General features: G+C 46.0%; 1 protein-coding gene across 2 annotated transcripts in view; it reads left to right on the top strand.

Moving 5' to 3' along the window:
- The first annotated feature begins 874 nt into the window (after positions 1-874).
- Positions 875-6,000, top strand: part of ERCC6 (ERCC excision repair 6, chromatin remodeling factor) — an 89,826-nt gene continuing 84,700 nt past the window's right edge. Inside the window, exon 1 of one of the 2 annotated variants that reach the window (XM_066600344.1) lies at positions 875-970. The gene's annotated coding sequence lies outside the window, so the exon portion shown is untranslated. Of the gene's footprint in view, positions 975-6,000 lie in introns of both variants that reach the window. The other variant, XM_066600345.1, reaches the window with a different exon arrangement.

The following is a 6,000-nucleotide window of genomic DNA, read 5'->3' as shown; positions in this document are numbered from 1 at the left end:
AACGGGTACCAAGTCCGAGCTACACCGAGGATACAGCCCCGCATAACGGGTACCAAGTCCGAGCTACACCGAGGATACAGCCTCGCATAACGGGTACCAAGTCCGAGCTACACCGAGGATACAGCCTCGCATAACGGGTACCAAGTCCGAGCTACACCGAGGATACAGCCCCGCATAACAGGTACCAAGTCCAGACTACACCGAGGATACAGCCCCGCATAACGGGTACCAAGTCCAGACTACACCGCGGATACAGCCCCACATAATTGGGCACCAAGTGCGGGCTACACAGAGGATACAGCCCCACATAATTGGGCACCAAGTGCGGGCTACACAGAGGATACAGCCCCACATAATTGGGCACCAAGTGCAGGCTACACAGAGGTTACAGCCTCACATAACGGGCACCAAGTGCGGGCTACACAGAGGTTACAGCCTCACATAACGGGCACCAAGTCTGGGCTACACCCCATTGAGACCTGCGTTAGAGGCCCGGCTCCTGACAGCTAGATGCTGCAGTTTTTGAAACCGTGCAGGATGTGCCTGAAGTCCCGCGGTGCTGTGGCCGAGGGTTGTAAAGGGTATTGCTCATCTGTCCCCTGCCGGCCACACTAGTATCTGCATATAGCATCGCTGAAAGATAACCTCTCAGAAATAATGACAACCTAGCAGCATATTATCAATTTCTGCTAAAGCTCTACCCTAACAACCAATCAGGTTGAATCAGCCAACCCAAACAACCAATCAGGTTGCTGTAAATGTGTATCAGAACCAATCTCGTTGCTGGAATAGCTGAATACGGCTGAGGTACTCGCAGTGCGAGTGTCGCACGGCGCATGCGTATGACGTCACCGACAGAAGCCGTTGGACGGAAGCGGAAGTAGAGCGGCGCCGGGCGAACAAGGAGTGTGACGGGAGGTTCATGTCTGCGAGCCGCACGGCCATCCTGTAACCAGCCGTACCTGGGACTGTAGGTAGCCACATCACGTCAGGGGAGGGCCGGCGGGCAATGGAGGCCTTAACTCCTTCAGCTCCGTGAAGACACGTCAGTCACACCGCTCTCCACTTAAAGGGGTTGTTCAGGGTTCCACAACATGGCTGCTCTCCTCCAGGCTCCCGTCCATACACTGTGAGCAGTGCAATAGCTCAGCTCCCGTAATTGGCAACTGAGCTGCAATACCACACAGAGACAAGGGAGGTGCTGTGCTTTGAAGACAGCAGCCATGCACAACCCCTTTAATAGTCTCCTGTAACTGACAGTGGTCAGAGAGAAGATTAACCTCTTAGATGCTGTGCTGTTGTGACGCCCGCCCTCAGCACAGTTGACTGCTGTGTAGATATCGGAGCGGTCGTCTGTTCACTATAAACCCCTCGTGTGCGCAGAATCTTGTTTGGAGAAAAGTAGCTATAAAACGGACGCGCGGCCCACGTGGTGAACGCTGTAAACAAGAATGAATAAAAAAACAAAATGCTGTTTTTTGTAATTTTGCTGGCCAAAAATGCAATAATCAAAAACATTGTCTGTAACCGAAAATGGTACCAATAAAATCTACAGCTTGTTGGGCCAGCTGCTGGGGTTCCCATACACGATGGCGCTTGTGATAGTTTGCCTGTGAAACGTACACCGAAATTTCAGAAGGATCTACAACACGATGTACGCAAATGTGGTGACCCAGTTTACTCACAGCAGTGAAATCCGCAGTGGGGGATGGGTGAGTGGAATCTGCTCTGTTAATCCACAGCGATCTGACGTGAATATTTCCACTCTGAAAGCTCGCGCTTCCTGCGCTTGTGGATGTCCATGCAGAAATAGTTCTCATCCTGGAATGCTCTAAGGCCAGAAATATTTCCCAAGGTAGTCAAAAACACTGGTGAAATGGCGTGACCCTTAGATATACTCAGGAGGTAGGTAGTAGTATGTGCACAGATATCCAGGGGGGCGTGCCACTTCACCAGTGTTTTTGACTACCTTTCTCCACATTAACACTGATCAACCCCAAGGGTTGTACAGTCACTGGCCTGGCAGCGCCCACAGCGGCGTCCACGTCTCTCTGGCCACCACATGGAAACCACCAATCTGGAAGAAGAACCACTTCATTTTTTTCACATCACACTTTCCAAAAACATTTCCCAAGAAAAGGCTTTCAAACCACTTCCTTTGGTGACCCTGTCTTTGGGTCCCGTGGGAGAGGGCTGTCCTTGGTCCCGCGGGAGGGGGTTGTCCTTGTGTTGTGCATAGTCAGCAACTGAATGTTGAAATTGTTAAGGTTTTTTTTTTTTTCCACTTTTTCCCTCTCCAAAAAATAAAAACTTCTCCCCTACATGACTGTAACGATACAGGACATACAGTTACATCCTGTGCGTTCTGGGGTTTGTATGAAGGGGAACTGGACCACAAGTCGATCCCATTCCATATAATGTGGGTGTCGGCTGTTTCTTACAGCTCTGATCAACACTCTTGCTGATCACAGCTGTTAACCCTTGAAATGCCCCCCTGTGATGAGCTCATGGGCTGCTATTTAGTTGGTATGGCAGTCAGAGGCCTTCTGAAAGCATTTGCAGATTGCTTATCAAGCCATGCCTGTGGCGTGGCTTGATAGATTGCCTGTCAGATCGGTGTATAATTTAATAACATGGTATTACATCACACTGCAGGAGGGATCAAACCATTGGAAAACATAAGTAAAAATCAGTTTAAAAAGATTAATTAATTAATTAATAAGGAATAAAAGCTAAAAGTAAAAAAAAAAAAACCCTTTTGCCATACCTATAATCAAAAAATCTAAATAGAAAAAAACCAAAACATATTTGGTATCGCTGCATCCATAAAAGTCTGATCTACCAAAGTAACTCATTATTTACCTCGCACGGTGAACGTCGTCAGTTAAAAAAACACCACATCGGAATTTTTGATCACCCTGTCTTCAAGATAGAATCTAATTGTGGCTGGATTCACATGAACGTATATCGGCTCGGTTTTCATGCTGAGCCGATATACGTCATCCTCATCTGCGGGGGGGTGGGGGGGGATGGAAGAGCCAGGAACAGGAACTGAGCTCCCGTCCCCTCTCTGCCTCCTCTCCGCCCCTCTGCACTATTTGCAATGGGGAGAGGCGGGATGGGGCTAATTCTCGGCACTTAGCCCCGCCCCGCCTCATTTTATTGCAAATAGTGCAGAGGGGGTGGAGAGGAGGCAGAGAGAGGGCGGGAGCTCAGTTCCTGCTCCTGGCTCTTGCATCCCTGCGCCGCCCGCCCCCCCCTCCCCTGCAGAGAGAGACAACGTATATAGGCTCAGTGTGAAAACCGAGCCGATATACGTTTATGTGAATGCAGCCTAATAAAAAGAGATCAAGAAACCGTGTGCACTCCAAAATGGTACCAATAGAAACTACAGAACGTCCGGCAAAAATTGAACCATCACACAACTATGTTGGCGAAAAATTAAAAAGTTAATTTAATTTTTTTCCACAGATGTTTTATATTTTAAAAGTAATGCTGCAAAAACACTATATAAACGTAGTATTACTGTAACCGTACCGACTAACAGAAAAGTTATCAGGTCATTTTCACTGTAGTGTGTACACTGTAGAAACAAGACCCCGCCAAAAATAGTAGAATTGTGCTTTTTTACTCCACTTAAAAATTAAAAAAAATTTCAGCACATTCTAAAGTACCGATGAAAAAAATAACTTGTTCCTGAGAAAAGGACAACAACAAGCCATCAAATGTTAATGGATAAAGAAGAGTTATGATTTTTTGAAGGTGGAAAAAACAAAAATGAAAAAAAAGGGCCGATCTGTAAGGGGCTAAAAGAGTTGTCCTGGACTTACATCATCTATAGAAAAAAATGCCCGATCTTCAAGCTGGGTCATCAACGTGCTTCCCAGCCCCACTACAGCGCAGGAAGCAGATTGCGCCTGCTTTACAGATTGTGCTATCTATTCTGAAGATAGGTCATCAAAAGAAAAAAAACAATGCCCGACGTCCTGGACCACCCCTTTAAGGGCTCTTGTCAGCTCTGTGCAATTATTTTTAAATTGATATTTTTACTCAAAAATAATTTTTATAATTGGAATTAATTTTTTAAAGCTGCTTTCCTCCTGAATTTGGAAAATCCCCAGGAATGCGAAGGAAACTCCTGTGGAAGGTCAACCTACCATAATTAGCAAGTTGTATTTCAGGCAAGCGATTCACCCCGCAGAAATCCTTCAGTTTATAGTTGAGCATTTTTTCAGTGTTGTCAGAAAACTCTTATGAAGGGGTTGGTCTGAGGCTAAAACAAGCCTCCTGAATAGTCCCCGGAGACCCAGGTCTCCTGTCATTTTGTCATAGCATTCATTGTCTTCCCCAAAACCGGAAAAAAAAACCCCCTCCCCTCACGTAACCCCCGCCTTCAGCCCTCCCCAAAAGATAATCTCACTTTACATCAAAATGTTTGTCCTCAAGTGCTGCAGTAGCACCAGCTCTTCTCACCTACAGCCTCACCTCCATATAGCATTACTACTTCCTTAGCTGTAAAGGAATGCGCTGATTGGTTAGTTGGGATTGGGTTGAGAAAAGTATATTTTTCCCTAAATTGTAGTTGTCTAAATGAGCCTATATGTTAGTGAAAGATGAGATTTGTCGGTTCTCCTCCCTGATGCTGGCTGGGTGGAGGGGAGATAAGACTGCCTATAATGTAGATCTCACCAAATGGGATTAAATCCAAGCTGCCTGGTGAATTTGGTCAGTAGAATCCCGGGCCTATGGTTATAGCTTCATGATCGTGTAGTGGTGGAAGTAGGCTTTCTACAGAATGTGGTGACCTACTGCTAGGTTAGGTCATCACTCTGGGGTCAGACTACTGTCCGCTGCTTCTGGTGTCATTACAGATTATACTTGGAGTCAAACTGAAGATAATTACCCTGGCATCCGTTCTTACGATTGATGGTATAACTACTGAAAAACTTCCCACCACATCTAGGCTGGAATCAGCCGTTATTGAGTCCAACACAGAAATGGAGACAAAAGGGAGATGACTTCATGCTTTCGCCTTCTTTTTGGATCCACTTTGACTCTAAAACTGCTTATGTGATTCCACTCGCTATTCCATTATTTTCTACGGATTGTATGATAAAATGCTGCTTATAAAGGTGCCCGTAGCAAGTTCTCTGATGCAGATGTGTAAAGGGAGGGAAGTGCGCAGGTCCTCCTCCACGGCTCCACTTTTAACCCCTTAGTGACCGGACTCTTTTACACCTTGATAACCAGGCAATTTTTTTCATTTATATTTTGCTGCATTTAAAGAGCCATAACATTTTTATTTTTTCATCGACATTGCCATATGAGGCCATGTTTTTTGTGGGACTTGTCTTATCTTCTGGTGGTAGCATTTTGGCGAACATGCAGTGTATGTCTCCCATCATTGCACTATCCCCTCCCCGCAGACCCACGTCTCCCGTCATTGCACTATCCCCCCTCCTCGCAGACCCACGTCTCTGGATAAACAGGGTAGGATGATTGGATGGATTCACTGGACCTGGGTTTTATTACAGCTAATTATGTAGCCAAATGAGTTGAAATGAACTGTTTACATTAAAACATCAGGAATGTTGGCTTTGACCAGGGAAGTGAACATATTCAGTATGCAAGAGCACCAAATATTATGGCATTAACCAGACAACTAGAGATGTTGGTACCGTGTTTCCCCAAAAATAAGACCCTGTTTTATATTAACTTTTGCTCCAAAAGAGGTGGTAGGTCTTATTTTTGGGAAATGTCTTATTATACTCACCCAACAGGCTCGGTCTAGGTCCCTCTTGCTGCTCTCTGGCGCTTCGACCCGCTTCTTGCAGTCTTCGGCCGCCCACAGAAGATTGCTTCCTGGTTAATGGATTCATAAGGAAGTGATGGCTCTGATTGGTTCTCGAGCGCTGCATAGCCAACCAATGCAGCGCTCGATAAACCAATGTGATGCTGTGATTGGTTCATCGAGTGCTGCATTGATTAGCTGAGCAGTGG

This window comes from Eleutherodactylus coqui, chromosome 4 (assembly GCF_035609145.1).
Source record: "Eleutherodactylus coqui strain aEleCoq1 chromosome 4, aEleCoq1.hap1, whole genome shotgun sequence".
Classification (NCBI taxonomy): Eukaryota; Metazoa; Chordata; class Amphibia; order Anura; family Eleutherodactylidae; genus Eleutherodactylus; species Eleutherodactylus coqui.
This window is presented reverse-complemented; position numbering and strand designations above follow the sequence as displayed.